We start from the raw sequence: 14,533 nt of genomic DNA on the forward strand, positions 1-14,533 counted from the left end.
TAATTAATTAATGTACAGTAATCACGGAAATGAGGGACAGCCATGATGCCGGATGAGAAAACGTCCATTCAGAAAACGGTGGACCGCTAGAAAATCTCTGAAGCTGCAGAAAATGGCAGACAGCCACAGAAACAGAAGTAGCAGAGCCCAAGGGAGCGTGGAGCTTCAAATTCGGATGGGAGAAATAAATCCTCTCCTGTTTCTCCGCACAAGCAAGAAGGAAACATTTTAAAAACATTTTAGGAAAAAAAGATCACTAGTTTGGAGCCGCAGAAGGCCATTGCTTTCACATCCTGCATGTGAGCTCCCAAAGGCACCTGGTGGGCCACTGCGAGTAGCAGAGAGCTGGACTAGATGGACTCTGGTCTGATCCAGCTGGCTTGTTCTTATGTTCTTATCCAAATAAAAAATTTTGAGGCTGAATTTAAACACTTGCAAAATGTTTTGGGGGTAAAAACTGTGCGGAACTCCTTGGAGGAAACGTTTTCATTTCCTCCCTCAGAACCTTTTATTTTGGCTGTGTGGAAAGGGCCTTTGAATCCCCATTCTGCCATGGAAACGTGCTGAATGATACTGGGCTAGTCACATACTCTGGCAAGTGTTTGGATGGGAGACCTCCAAAAAATTGCCGGGGGCATGACATGAAGGCAGGCAATGGCAAACTCTTTCTGAACATCTTTTGCCTTGAAAACCCTGTGGGGTTGCCATGAGTCAGTTGTGACTTGATGGCAAAATGCAAACACAACTTTTTTGCACGTTGGGGTATTTTTCCTATTCCAACAACATATCTCACAAAAGGTCATCTGTTATCAGAAAGAGCTGTTATTTTTCCACAGTACCTTAAAATAGTTCTTTCTCTGAAGACTATTTTATGAAAATCTTGTGGGTCTACCCTTAGTCCAGTATGTCACTTGGGCAAGCATTGAAAACTGCCCTAACAGCAACATGTGTTGGTTTCTGGGGTGTTTCTTCTACCGCAGATTTGTTGGTTTTTTTGGTTTTTTTGACTAGCAGAAATAAAACTGAAAAGGTTATTGGCACTCTACTACCATACAGGTAACAGTGTCCTTAAGAAGAGAAGATTCTTGAGCTAGTTTTCTCTGAATTCTGTAAAAAGCATTACATCCAAAGAAGGAAATACACCTTCAGAGTGGATTGAAGGTTAGGTCCTTCCAGACAGAGGTTTTGGCCCATCTTTGTCAGAAAGGCAGAAGCATGTTAGCTGGGCATACAGGGCATGTTTAGTTTATTCTGCCCTTGATGCCCTGTTCTGTCCTAGAGGCATAGTGGCTAAGAGCAGGTGCATTCTGATCTGGAAGAACAGGGTTTGATTCCCCGCTCTGCCGCCTGAGCTGTGGAGGCTTATCTGGGGAATTCAGATTAGCCTGTGCACTCCCACACACGCCAGCTGGGTGACCTTGGGCTAGTCACAGCTTCTCGGAGCTCTCTCAGCCCCACCTACCTCACAGGATGTTTGTTGTGAGGGGGGAAGGGCAAGGAGATTGTAAGCCCCTTTGAGTCTCCTGCAGGAGAGAAAGGGGGGATATAAATCCAAACTCTTCTTCTTCTTCCAGAGGAACTGGTAAGCTACCATGTGAGGCAGAATGGTTGGCTACATGGATCACTGGTCTGATCGAGCAGGGCTTTTCTTCTGTTCTTACTGTTCCCATAATAAAAGAACCAGCCTTCAAATGTATGATTAGCATAATGGGAACTTTCTAGTGTAGAGAGGATCGCTAACAGAGTCTTCCCTCAACCAGTCCCGTAGCTGTTGGAGTCTTGAAAATAGAGAGAACATAAGAACATAAGAACTAGCCTGCTGGATCAGACCAGACTCCATCTAGTCCAGCACTCTGCTACTCGCAGTGGCCCACCAGGTGCCTTTGGGAGCTCACGTGCAGGATGTGAAAGCAAGGGCCTTCTGCTGCTGCTGCTGCTGCTGCTCCTGAGCACCTGGTTTGCTCAGGCATTTGCAATCTGAGATCAAGGCGGATCAAGATTGGTAGCCATAGATCGACTTCTCCTCCATAAATCTGTCCAAGCCCTTTTTAAAGCTATCCAGGTTAGTGGCCATCACCACTTCCTGTGGCAGCATGTTCCAAACACCAATCACACATTGCGTGAAGAAGTGTTTCCTTTTATTAGTCCTAATTCTTCCCCCCAGCATTTTCAATGAACGCCCCTCGGTTCTAGTATTGTGAGAGAGCGATGTCTAATGAACAGTAAGCAAAGTCAAACAAGGGTAATAAAATAATAGCCAGTCCCAGTTTCAGCATTTGACTTATTTTCAAATCTCAAGCCTTACCAGAACCCTGTTTCCTAACTCCCTGTCTTTAAAAGAATCCTGCACATCTGCCACGAGTCAATTCATGGTTGGCTTGTCTTATTACCCTTTTCCATCATGCTGTGCCAACAGAGAGTACGCCCTAGGATGCATCCCAAATTCCCTGCGGTTGCATGTTGCCGGGGAAGATTTATAACGCGGATGTGCTGCCTTGCCAGGAAACTTGTCTGCCAGTATCGATCCTTTCGTTCAGGTTCCCTGAGCACAGTTTGAAAATCGCTGCTCGAATGGTTTTAAAGAGCCTCCACGTGCCGATGTCTTCACTCTACCAGGATTCTATCGTGCCCAGTGGAGAATCCCGCTCCCATCTCTGAGTGCTCTGCTTGAAGTGGAGGATGAGGGAACATTTATTTACTTACTAATCCCCTGCCTTCCAAATCAGTCTCCTGTTCTCCATTTTAACCTTACAACAACCCTGTGGGGTAGGTTAGGATGAGAGAATGTGGCTGGCCCAAGGTCAACCTTTTCTGCCGAGTGTTTTTTAGACCGTGATGTGGACAGGCGGGGCTTCTGCCTAGCAGGATTTCTCATTATTACTGCATACCTGATGGCTGTGCAGATCAAAACAACATTCTTTCAGCACAAACTGCCACCATACTGTATTAAAAAAAATTACTGTTCTTGTCCCAAGCATTTGGGCTTTCTGTGTGTGTGTGTGTGTGTGTGTGTGTGTGTGTGTGTGTGTGTGTGTGTGTGTGTGTGTGTGTGTGTGTGTGTGTGTGTGTGTGAGAGAGAGAGAGAGAGAGAGAGAGAGAGAGAGAGAGAGAGAGAGAGAGAGAGAGTCTGCCTACTGTGGTGGCCATTTTGTGGCTGGCTCTGCCTCACATAGGCGTTTTCCCCATGGCCAATATAACCTGGGATAAGGAAGTGAATCATCCCAGTTTGGGCATGAATTCCACATGGCTTCTGGGTCTAACTCAGTCACACCTGACCCCGTGAGATTTCCCTTCAAAAAACAATGACATTGGGGATTCTTTTTTTTTAATAGCGCCACTCCCACTCCCATGCAGACAGCACGGGAAACGTATCGGTTTATTTTTCCCACCTCGCCGGCTGCAGCCAATCAGAACGACGGAAAAACGGGACAGTTCGCGCATGCGTGGCAACGTTGGTGAGAAAAAATGAAAGTAAACCAGGGGTCGTGCGTAATCACCTGGAGTTCTTCCTCCCGTTACGTGCTGACGGGCTGTCACGTGAAGGGAGGAACCGAGATGGAAACAAAATGGTATGTGTGATCTTGTTTTTCCCCCGGGATGTTTTGGCCATGGGGAAAACGCCACAGTGGTCATTTTTTATCGTTGCAACCATCGCCCTCTGTTAGAAGTACCAAGGTTCTCACAGGCTCAAGAAGCTTGGGGAACTTTGAAACAGACAATGCTTCATGGACCTGATTCAGTATAGAGTCTGATTCAATACACAGGAAGTTCTTGTGTGTATTCAATGTTTTGATCCCGCAAGGTTTTTCTTATGTTACTATGTCCATATGACGCCGGGGAAAATACTAGGCTGGAACATCATTTATGTTTGTTTTTTTACAAAAGCAGGTTTACTGTTATTACAAGACATCACTTCTATGACAAAGCAATGAAGGCTTTCCAAATGTTAGCAATGAATGCAGTAAAGTTCTTGGTTTCACTTTTAGCTGGAGTTCTTCTATGCAGAACAGGAGATCACTCCATAGGCTCCTTCCTCATTTATGGAAAGGATAAACATGAATGGCTTTTCTGGATCTTTGTGGTCAATACAGCGGAATATAAACTGTAGATGATTAGCACAGGTTTTCCGTATTTCTAGCCCAGTCCACTCTCTAAATGTCTTCTTCACCTTTCTAAGTCTTTCCATCTTTTCTTCTGTGGCTTTACTTTTAGTTTCCTCAGTCTTGATCAACTTCTCCTTGAGCTCCTGAATGGAGTCCATCAAATCTGCATTTTGCTTTTCTCCATCTCTGATGCTAGCAAGAAATTCCGATAGCTTCTCCTGTTTTTCTTCAATCAATTTGTTCTTCTGGTGCTATACATATGTATATTCCTGAAATCTGTCCATCATTAGGTCCCCTTCTTTTAATCTTGTAGACCATTTCTCTGTAAGTTTGCTTATAGATTCCAGCAACTGATGTCTTAACCCCAACATCTGGTCAACAGATTGACCATAACAATTGGCACTGAAAGTGGTCCTGAAATCCTTGATTTCTTTTTCAAGTATGTCCAGTTCATTGTCATCTTTTATCTCAGCCATTGTTTTGAACGGGCCACAGGACAGTCAGAAAGAGGATCCCTTCAGCCGGCCCATTCCTCAGTTGCAAAAGTTCTATGTTTGTATTTTTTAAGTGCCTTTATGGCCTTCTAGTATAAAACCAAGGCCCCTTCCGCACATGCAAAATAATGCGTTTTCAAACCACTTTCACAACTGTTTGCAAGTGGATTTTGCCATTCCGCACAGCTTCAAAGAGCACTGGAAGCAGTTTGAAAGTGCATTATTCTGCATGTGCGGAATGAGCCATAGGTAGCAAACAGTACCTCTGCCTCCATTCCAGGGTAATACTTGAGCCGTCATCTGGCATTTATTTGTTTATCTCCTAACCCTCCTGAATGAATGAAAATTCCAGGACTATATTCTTTACCTCCCTCACTGCATAGCGACAACAACAAGTTTCCTATGAACTACATAAACTTACTTCATGCTCTATAATAATAAGGCTGATTTTCTTCAGAGGTTCAGGAGTTAATTATATCTCGTTTTTGTCAGTCATCTCATATTGCCAAAGACAGCAAAGTCACACACCACACTGTCTTCACAGGATTGACTTCAAGAAAAAAAAACCTCTTCCCCCCAATCAGTTTTGAGAATTTTTTCCCCTATCCTTAGCTCATTCCGCACATGCAGAATAATGCACTTTCAAACTGCTTTCAGTGCTCTTTGAAGCTGTGCAGAATAGCAAAATCCATTTGCAAACAGTTGTGAAAGTGGTTTGAAAACGCATTATTTTACGTGTGCAGAAGGGGCCAAGGCTTGTCATCCTTAAAAATCTATCTGGTGAATCTCCTAGTTCCCGCACCAATGCAGAGTTTTAAATACAAACTTAGACATGACCATCAGAATTAGGCATGCTTGTATTTGAGGATAATGTCGATTGTCTAGAAAACAGAGGCAAGTGACCTGTAGGGTTAAGGAAGCTACGGAGAATTGCTCAAGCAGAACCGAGTTCTCCACTATTCACATCCCTCAGACATTACCAAGAGAAACATTTAGAAATGGGGGGGGGGGCGAGAGAGAGAGAGACTGATGTCCTCAGTTGTTCAGTGATATGCTGAATGTTTGCAGAACTTCGACCGAAAAGTTTCAAAGGAAAACTCCAATGAGAAAATTCTTGGTTAGAGTTGGAGTTGGTTGGAATCTCATCTCCCAGAACTCCATCCCATTTTCCATCCTGCGGATGGCAGCCCTAGATTTGCATTCAATATGAATTTGGAGTAGCTGGCTCACTAAACCATCGATCCTCCTCGCAGGTGGTTTTATATTGCTCACATTTATTTATTTCGAAAATTTTGTAAGCTGTTTCTCCAACCTTGCTGGAGAGAGCTTGCAACAATTAAAGAACAACTAAACAAACACAAAAACAAATCATACCCATAAAACAATTCAATAAGAAACAGACAGAAAAACAAATTGTATCAATAAAACGATTCAATAAAAAGCAAGCAAACAGATATAAAAATGAATCATACCCATAAAACATCAATATTAAAATTCAAATAAATAACATAAATCCAACCCGGGCAGAAAAAAATGCCGATAAAAACCAGCAAATACAGGAAGTCAGGTCATAAAAACACATGAAACAGAGCAGTCTAAAACTATGCTGATAAAACAGTCCTCAGTCTTAAGTCTAGGAGAAGACCATTAAACATGTTAAAATGTGGAACTCCTTTGTTAAAAGGCTGGTTATGCAGATATGTTTTGGCCTGGAGTCAACAGGAAAATAAACAGGTAAGCCTCAAGCTTAGACTTGATGGCCCTTGTGGTCTTTTCCAGCTCTATGATTCTATGGCCCTTTCCGCACGGGCCGTATACAGCGCCCTAGGGACGGCAAAAATGCCGTCCTTAGGGAGCTGTTCGCATGGGGGGCGCAGCCGCTTCGCACCGCCCTCGCTCCTCCCCAGCGGTGCAAAGCCGCCATTTTCCCACCTCACTCCCTGAGCGAGGTTTTTGGAAAACGGCAACTTCCAGCCACTGCCGTGCGAACGGCAGCAGCTAGAAGGCGCCATCCCTCCCCCCCTTTCCCGATCGACTTACCTTCCCTGCGACCATCCGGTGCATCACTGAGGCCTGGGGACACGCCCCCCTGCCCTGCGACTCCAGAGCGGTCGCACAGGGCAGGGGGCGTGTCCCCTGGCCTCGGCGACGCGCCGGACGGTCGCAGGGAAGATACGTCGTTCGGGCGATGGCGTTCCACGGCACCGTCTTCCCTGTTGTTCCCAGGGCCGTTCGTGCAAACAGTCCCGGGGGGGTTGGGTCAGCGTCTTGTACGCCAACCCAACCCCCAGCATGGCCGTGCGGAAGAGGCCTTCAATTCTAAGCGGGAGGGTGTTCCAGAAATGAAGTGCCACCACCAAAAATGCCTCGTGTAGTCACTTGGTAAGAAGAGGCACAGGGACCAAGGAATGAAAGACTATCTCAGCTGGCAAGCTAGGCAATATGTGACCAGACCGCCCTTCAGGGACAGTTCTGCTCAATATGTGAGCAGACAGTCCTTGGCTGCAAGCCATTTCAGGCTATATAGGTAAGATCAAGCACTCTGAATTGACAATTGGCTCATGGATCAATTCCACTTTGTGTTGCTTCCCCCCTTGAACCTATCGAGTGGAGTATCGAGTGGGTGGTATAAAAGTAAGAAAGCCAGTGTAGTGTAGTGGTTAAGGTATCGGACTAGGACCTGGGAAACCTGGGTTTGAATCCTCACTCTGCAACGGAAACTTGCTGGTGACCTTGGGCTATTACCCATCCTCACTCCCGACAAGTATTTGGATGGGAGACCTTCAAGGAATACCACGGGCATGATGTGGAGGCAGGCAATGGCAAACCACACAATGGCAAACCACATCTATTGACTTGAAACTCTAAGAAGTCGCCATAAGTCAGTTGTGACTTGACAGCAAAAAAAAAAGATAAGAAGATAGCATGGGGAGGAAGATTTATAGGGAATGATTCCTAGAGGGAGGAGTTCAGCCCCTTCACAACCCACCTCTGTAACGGTTTGCCCTATGGCAGTGAAAAATGCTGGCAAGTTGCAACCAACTTATCACTACTCTTAGAGGTGTCCAGACAGGAAACTAACAGAGGTACTTTGCCATTGCCTGCCTCCATGTAGCAACCCTGGGCTTTCGTGGTGGTCTCCCATCCTAATATCAGCCAGGACTAGCCCTACTGAGCTTCCAAGATCTGATGAGATCAGACTAATCTGGGCCATCCAGGTCAGGGTGTTTGCCATCTGCCCCAGTCTTATTTCCAGTCTCTGAACCTAGCTGGACAACAATGAAAAACACCCTGAGGGTAGAAGGAGCTGCAGGTAGGTTTGCCAGCTCTGTGTTAGGAAATACTTGGAGATTTTGGAGGATGGGGTTTGGGGAGGGGAATATAATGCTGTAGGATCCATCCTCCAAAGCTGTCATTTTCTCCAGTAAAGTCATATGGAGATCATCTTGTATTAGAGGGAGATCACCAATCACTACCTGAAAGTTGGCAACTCTTAACTCCAGGAGACCTTGGGGAAGATTGAAGCATCCTGAGACCTTGGGGAAGATTGAAGCATCCTTCCTATCTCCCATCCCCGCCCCCTGCATCTTTCCCTCCTCATGGTTGTGTGGGGAAGTGAACACAGGTTTGGGAATCCTATATTTGCTCCATCAGAAAATGTTCTCCCAAAGCAATCCACCTTCTTGACCTATTATGCCTGGAGACCTATTATGCCTGGAATATTTACCTCAAGGCTCCTCACTGTACAGTAGGCTTGTAGTGGGGCTCCTCTCTGTTTACATACAAGGAGGCAGCCCACAGCCTGCAGCACAGTTTGTCTGCTGAACTCTGCCAGCTCTCAGTTCTTGGGTCTCTTAGCTCTGCCCATCAACTCCACCTTAAAGACACAGATCTTATCACATCCAGTAGCCTCAAGTCAGCTGGCTTTATAAAAGCCTTGACATTACTGTTATTGCAGTTATATCAATATTCTAGCCCATTCCAAAACTGATATTCCCCTCAAATGAAAGAGACAAAACACTTCCCTGAACCACAAACTGCTGAAGAAGGGGACCATATGCTGGGGCTGTCCCTTTCCATTCCCCTCCCACTGCATACAATCTCTCTCTCTCTCTCTCTCTCTCTCTCTCTCTCTCTCTCTCTCTCTTCCTGCTGCCCTCCAGATCATTGGGGAAGGTGGCAACAAAGTGGGAGAGGTGATTGGAGCAAAAAAGACACTCTGCTTGTAACTCTCTGTTATTATTACATTGATATTTTGATATGAGCATTTAGAGAGGAAGAAAGGAGCCAGCAACATGGAAAGGGAGGTGAGAGGGAAGACATGGGTGGCAGTGCAAGGAGTGGGAAGGGTGGAGGGAGGGAGGCTGGCCATGGGTGGAGGGCAGATGTCCAGGGCAAAGCTGTGCTCACTGGAAATCTGCCTGCTCTGGCAGCAAAGCAAATTAAAAGTCACTCTACAAGTGGTCTTGGTTGCCGCAGAGAAAATGGCCAGTTAAAGCAGGGCTCAAAGAAATGTATCTGTACAAGAAATCTTGCTGCAATGGAGATTAGCCTCCCATCGCATGCCAGATACCTTGTGCGTAATCAACCTGAGAGAGAGAGCAAAGCCTTTCATGCATTTGTTCCCCCTCTGCAGATTTCTGCCTTTTCACAGCATTGGTCTTTGCTCTGAAGCTGAGTAATGTTTCCCTCCTGAGATCTCTCTCTGCGGCACATTAAAGGACGGGGCTGTTATCTATGCAGTAATACAGAAATTATTAGGTCACATGGGATCCATTGTTTATGCCTCAATCCTTCTTCCAATATCTCCCGGGATGCTGCCCACTGCCATCTTAGCTCCTGGGATCTGTTATGATTGAGCTAAGATTGTCCAAAATCTAAACTGGGAAGCCGAACATTTTATATTAAATAATAACAAGAAGAGTAACCTTCTTCGAGCTTAGCCTGTGCTTGTTTTCCACTGTTTTGTCTCATGTTTTTCTATCTGGGCCATCCAGAGCCAGAGTAACCCTGTGAAAGGACTCCAGGGGAAGGAATAGCATCAAAAGTTTAAGAACAAAAAGCAGCTACAGCTCTAGGTTGTTGGGATTTTGAGACAAACAGTGTGGCTGGATGGAGAGCCTTGAAGGTGAAGAGGAGGACCAGTGGGGTGAACACACATGGAGCTGCATTATCCGGTGTGTGATTTTTTTTATTTGTACCTAGAAACACTTTGACAACAACAACAAAAGTTCCAGAGATAGCAAATATAGATAAGTACATCTGTCATAGGGACTTCCAACTTTGCCTGCCTCAAGTATTAGTTGTAAATACCGGTACTAGTCTTTTGTAACATCAATAGTTATATCATTATAAACATCACTTAAAATTGATAAGCATCACACTTCTCTCTATTAGTTCTTCATTTTAAAAGTCCATTATCCTTCATCACATCCACCCATCTTGTGCGTGTGAATCCCATTGAATTCCGTATCTCCGGGTGTGTCTGCAGCTCCTCCCGATTTGCTGTCATTTGCAAATTTAACACCTAGTCCCTCTACACCCTCTCGTCCTGGTCATTCATAAAAATATTGAAAAGTACCAGACCTCGAACCAAGCCATATGGCACTCCACTGGACACCATCTCCCTCCAATCAGATGAAATGCCATTGACAACTACGCTTTTGGGTGTGGTTCTTGAACCAGTTTCCTATCCACCTAACTATCCACTGTCCTCTAGTTTGCCCATCAGAACATCATGGGGAACCCAGTCCAAAGCTTTCTTGAAATCCAGGTAAATGTCATTGGCTGCATTCCCTTGATCCAGTAAGCTCATCTCTCAATCAGAGAAAGAAACAAGATTGGTTTGGTAGGACCTGTTGGGCCAAATCCATGCTGACCAAGTTGTCCTTCAGATGGGGTGCTGTGTGGTTTCCGGGCTGTATGACCGTGTTCTAGCAGCATTCTCTCCTGACGTTTCGCCTGCATCTGTGGCTGGCATCTTCAGAGGATCTGATAGTTGGAAAGGAAAGCAAGTGGAGTATATATACCTGTGAGTAAAGGTCAATAGGTAAGGGCATCTAAATAGGAGTGGCCTGGCAAGTGAGTAACAATGAAGTGAAGCATGGGAGTAACAAAAGAGATAGCAAGGTCAATAGGTGAGGCCTCTGAATAGAAGTAGTCTGGCCTTTGTTCCCTTTGATTAGCTGTAGTCATCCTGTGTTTGTGTGGAGCTGATTAGTCACAGTCTTGCCCAGTGCATTGCATGCCCCCCACCCCGCCCCCTTGGCGCTACACCACTGCATAGGAGAGATGATGGGGACAGCGGATGATGTTTTAGATGAAGACCAAGGCGACATCTGTTCAAAACCCTGCTGGCCATAAAATTTACTGGGTGACCTAATGCCATTCTTTTTCAGCCTCACCTACCTCACAGGGTTGTTACGCTGATAAAAGGGGTGAAAGGAGAACTATGTTTACCATCCCAAAAAAAATCTGTAGAGGAAAGGAAAGGCAACACATACACGGACAGATATTTTATGAACGCCTTTGGCTGAATTAAGAACATAAGAACATAATTAACATTATCGATACACTGTCCCCTTAATATGTGTATGAATATATATTTTATTTCCCCCTTTCATACACAGCAAACTAAGAGAAGTGTGGGGGGAAACTGGTTGAGTCATTTCAGTGTCTTATGTCAGAGAATTGACAGATCAAATTTAGTGGAAAAATTCAGCAGCAGGTAATTTGGTGAGCCTTCCTGAAGCAAATTCATCCTTAAATGTGTATCTCTGAGAGCCCCAGTTATGCTATAACTCTCCAGTGCATACACATTTTTAAAAAAATAATATCTGCCTTTTGTTTACTCTGTATGTTTGCTGAAGGATTCGTGCTGTGTCCATGGCAGCCCAAGGCCTGAAGGTCTCCCAGAGTTACAGCTAATCTCCAGATGACAGAGTTTAGTTCCTCTGGAAAAAATGGCTGCCTTAGAAGGTGACTGTAAGATAAGGTGACCAGATGGTCACCTTTGTGAACCGGGATGGGGGGGTAGGCGGCCGCGCGCGCGGGAGGTTGCCGCACTGCCTTGCGCCCCAGAAGGCAGTGCGGCAGCCTCCCAAAAATCAGGACAATTTGAAGAACCCGCGGGACGCGGGACAAATTATTTAAAGGCGGGACTGTCCCGCCAAAAGCGGGATGTCTGGTCAGCCTACTGTATGAGCTCCCCCCTCCCGGAACCTGCCTCCCCAGGCCCCACCCACCAAATCTCCTGAAATTTCCTGACACAAAGTTTCCCCTTTCACATTGTTTTTCATGCGGTACATTTGGAATGGCTTAAATGTTTTGCTGGACAGAGCTTTCCATATTCAGAGAGAGAAAATATTTCATAACAGGTTTTTGAAATTGCCTGGGTTTTTTTGATTGAAAACAATTGGGGGGGGAAAAACCTTAGACTTTTCTGTTTTGTATATGTTGCGTATGAAAACCCTTGCTCTAGGAAGCTTTTTACTCATTCTAAAAGAGAAACTATGTCATAGGACATTCTTTTCAGCATTCTTCAATTGTTTCTCGATTTTTCTGTCGGGAAATTTAAACGGAAAAAAATAGTGAGTCTTTTTTTTCCTCTCATTTTCTTTCTGTTTTCCCCCCAGCCTTCTCATCTCTCGTCCTTTGCAGCGCATCTTCCTTTCATATTAACAGTGAAATAAAACAGTGTATCATCTTCTTTGCTATAGCCTTCCCATTTTTCCCTGCAGTGATGAGTCACTGGGCTTCAAAATGTATGCTTTGCAAGCCCAGTCCCTTTGACAGTATTACTGGAACTGGAGTTTATATCTGATCGGTGTCCAATGACTTGCTGCCAGTCTCTTCTAAGTTGCAGAAAACAGATTGGGTAATATATTTCATGTGTGTGTGGCCATTTATGCAGTTGTGGTCTGCTCACAGTGCACGTACATTCCATTTGGGTCAGATTCTTGGTTGCACAAACGTTTTTCCCCCTCCCAAACTCACCACACCGCAAATCAGAGAAGGCCTGCAGTTTTTGAAACGTGGCAAAACATGGCACAAACACACCCTTCACTGGGAAAGTGAAGGGAATTATCATGTATTTTTATTTCTTTGGGTTTTCTCACTCCTCTCAGCTTTTCCTGCCCATATAACAATAGTTCCTTAGAACAAGGAAGCAGAGGCAAGACAAAAGGGCTGATCGGATCAGCTGTGTTCACTTCGCAGTGGGAGAAACCTGTTGAAACAGTAAACCGCAGGAAAAACCCACTTCAAAGCACACAGCTACAAGGTAAACACTGCATGCATAAATGGCCTGTGTGTGTCTAAAGTGTCAATCAGGTCACAGCCAACTTAATGGCAACCCCAGCAAGGGGATTTCAAAGCAGGTGAGAAGCAGAGATGGTTTGTCATTGCCTTCCTATGCAGATTCTTCCTTGGTGATTTCCCATCCAAGAACCGATCCTGCTTAGCTTCTGAGATCTTGCACATGGAGTTTTAGGGCAGGGCGAACCTGGTTGTCCCTACTCCCAAGTCTCATGTGAAATTCTAGGGCGGGGCAAGCCCAAGTGGTTTGTGTCCAACTGCACCCCTGCCCAAGCTTCATAGGGAATCCAGGGGTGGGGCGCAGTTGCAAAGGGGAGCAGCCCTGGAATGTGCCCCCATGTGACCATGGGAAATGGCACACAAGACTCTAGCCTCCTGCCTCCTATTTATTTATTTATTCATTCATTTATTTATTTATTTATTTATTTATTTATTTATTTATTTATTTATTTATTTATTTATTTAAACTTATAGGGCCGCCTCTTCCCCGAAGGGCTCAAGGCGGCTCACAATATGGCTGTTCTCCAAGACAGCAAATCAAAACAACATAAAACTTAAACCCATTAAACCCATTAAAAACTTAAGCAGCAGTTACTCACAACAAATATAAATTAAACAACAAAAGTTGGTTAACAAAAGTTGGTTAAAACAGGCGCCCAATCTAAAGGCCAAAAAGAGAGGGAGGGAGTAGGCAGGGCCCGTGATGGAATCAGAAAAACAGGCCCAACCAAGGTGGAGAAAGATGGAAACAGGCAGCCTCATGTGTTTTCCAGTGTGTTTTCCTTATGCCAGTGTCTCCAGTGTATGCATGAAACACTGCATACAGCAATTTGGATCCTTACCCTGGTCTCAAATCCACACTGAGCTTGTCTGAGTTTGAATGAGTCACTGTCTCTCAGTCTAAGCCAGTGTGTGATGTAGTAGTTACAGTATCAAGGCCAGGACAGGTGGGGTATAAATCCAAACTCTTCTCTTCTTCTCATAAGCCCCTGGTTGGTTTGTTTTTAAGGATATGAACATGAATGATTAGGAACAGGAATTTAGATTCCAATATAAAATTAGTCCAACGTCGAAAGGCAATTGTGCATTCAGTGAATTGATCAACTTGATCAGAGTCTCTGTGGAATTTGAAGAAACAATACAGTAAGATAGCAAGGGCAGTGAAGTTGAATCTTGGTGTCCCCATTTATGAGTCTAGGCCAAGCTGATGAGTGTGCGGAACTCTGATGTATCCAGAGGTGGGATCCAGCAGGTTCTCACAGGTTCCCGAGAGTAGGTTCCTAATTATTTGTGTGTGCCGAGAGGGGGTTACTAATTGGTGATTTTGCCACGTGATTTTTGCCTTAGTTACGCCCCTCCTCTCAGCAGTTGCGCACAGAACTTGAAGCAGTCTAGCAGGAGGTGCACTGGCGTGCGTGGCAGCCTGCGCCTGCGTGCATTCGTTTCCCGCCCAAGGACCGGCACAGCGGCTGCGTCCTTGCCACAGCCCCACTCAGGAATGCCCCGCCCCTGGAATGCCCAGCCACGCCCCCATCGTGCCCCGCCCATCCCCATTGGCGCTACGCCACAGTTTGAATCCCACCACCATGGGAACCTGTTACTAAAATTTCTGGATCCCGC

The 14,533-nt window shown here is 45.3% G+C and overlaps 1 protein-coding gene and 1 pseudogene across 1 annotated transcript in view; one reads left to right on the forward strand and one right to left on the reverse strand.

Annotated features, from left to right (window-relative positions):
- The window catches only part of CDH4 (cadherin 4), a 1,081,475-nt gene that overhangs the window by 776,511 nt on the left and 290,431 nt on the right, over positions 1-14,533 (forward strand). The gene's annotated exons all lie outside the window — the stretch shown is intronic.
- On the reverse strand, positions 3,916-4,629 carry LOC125433676 (annotated as a pseudogene).

The sequence above is a fragment of the Sphaerodactylus townsendi genome, linkage group LG05, assembly GCF_021028975.2.
Source record: "Sphaerodactylus townsendi isolate TG3544 linkage group LG05, MPM_Stown_v2.3, whole genome shotgun sequence".
NCBI classification, from domain to species: Eukaryota; Metazoa; Chordata; class Lepidosauria; order Squamata; family Sphaerodactylidae; genus Sphaerodactylus; species Sphaerodactylus townsendi.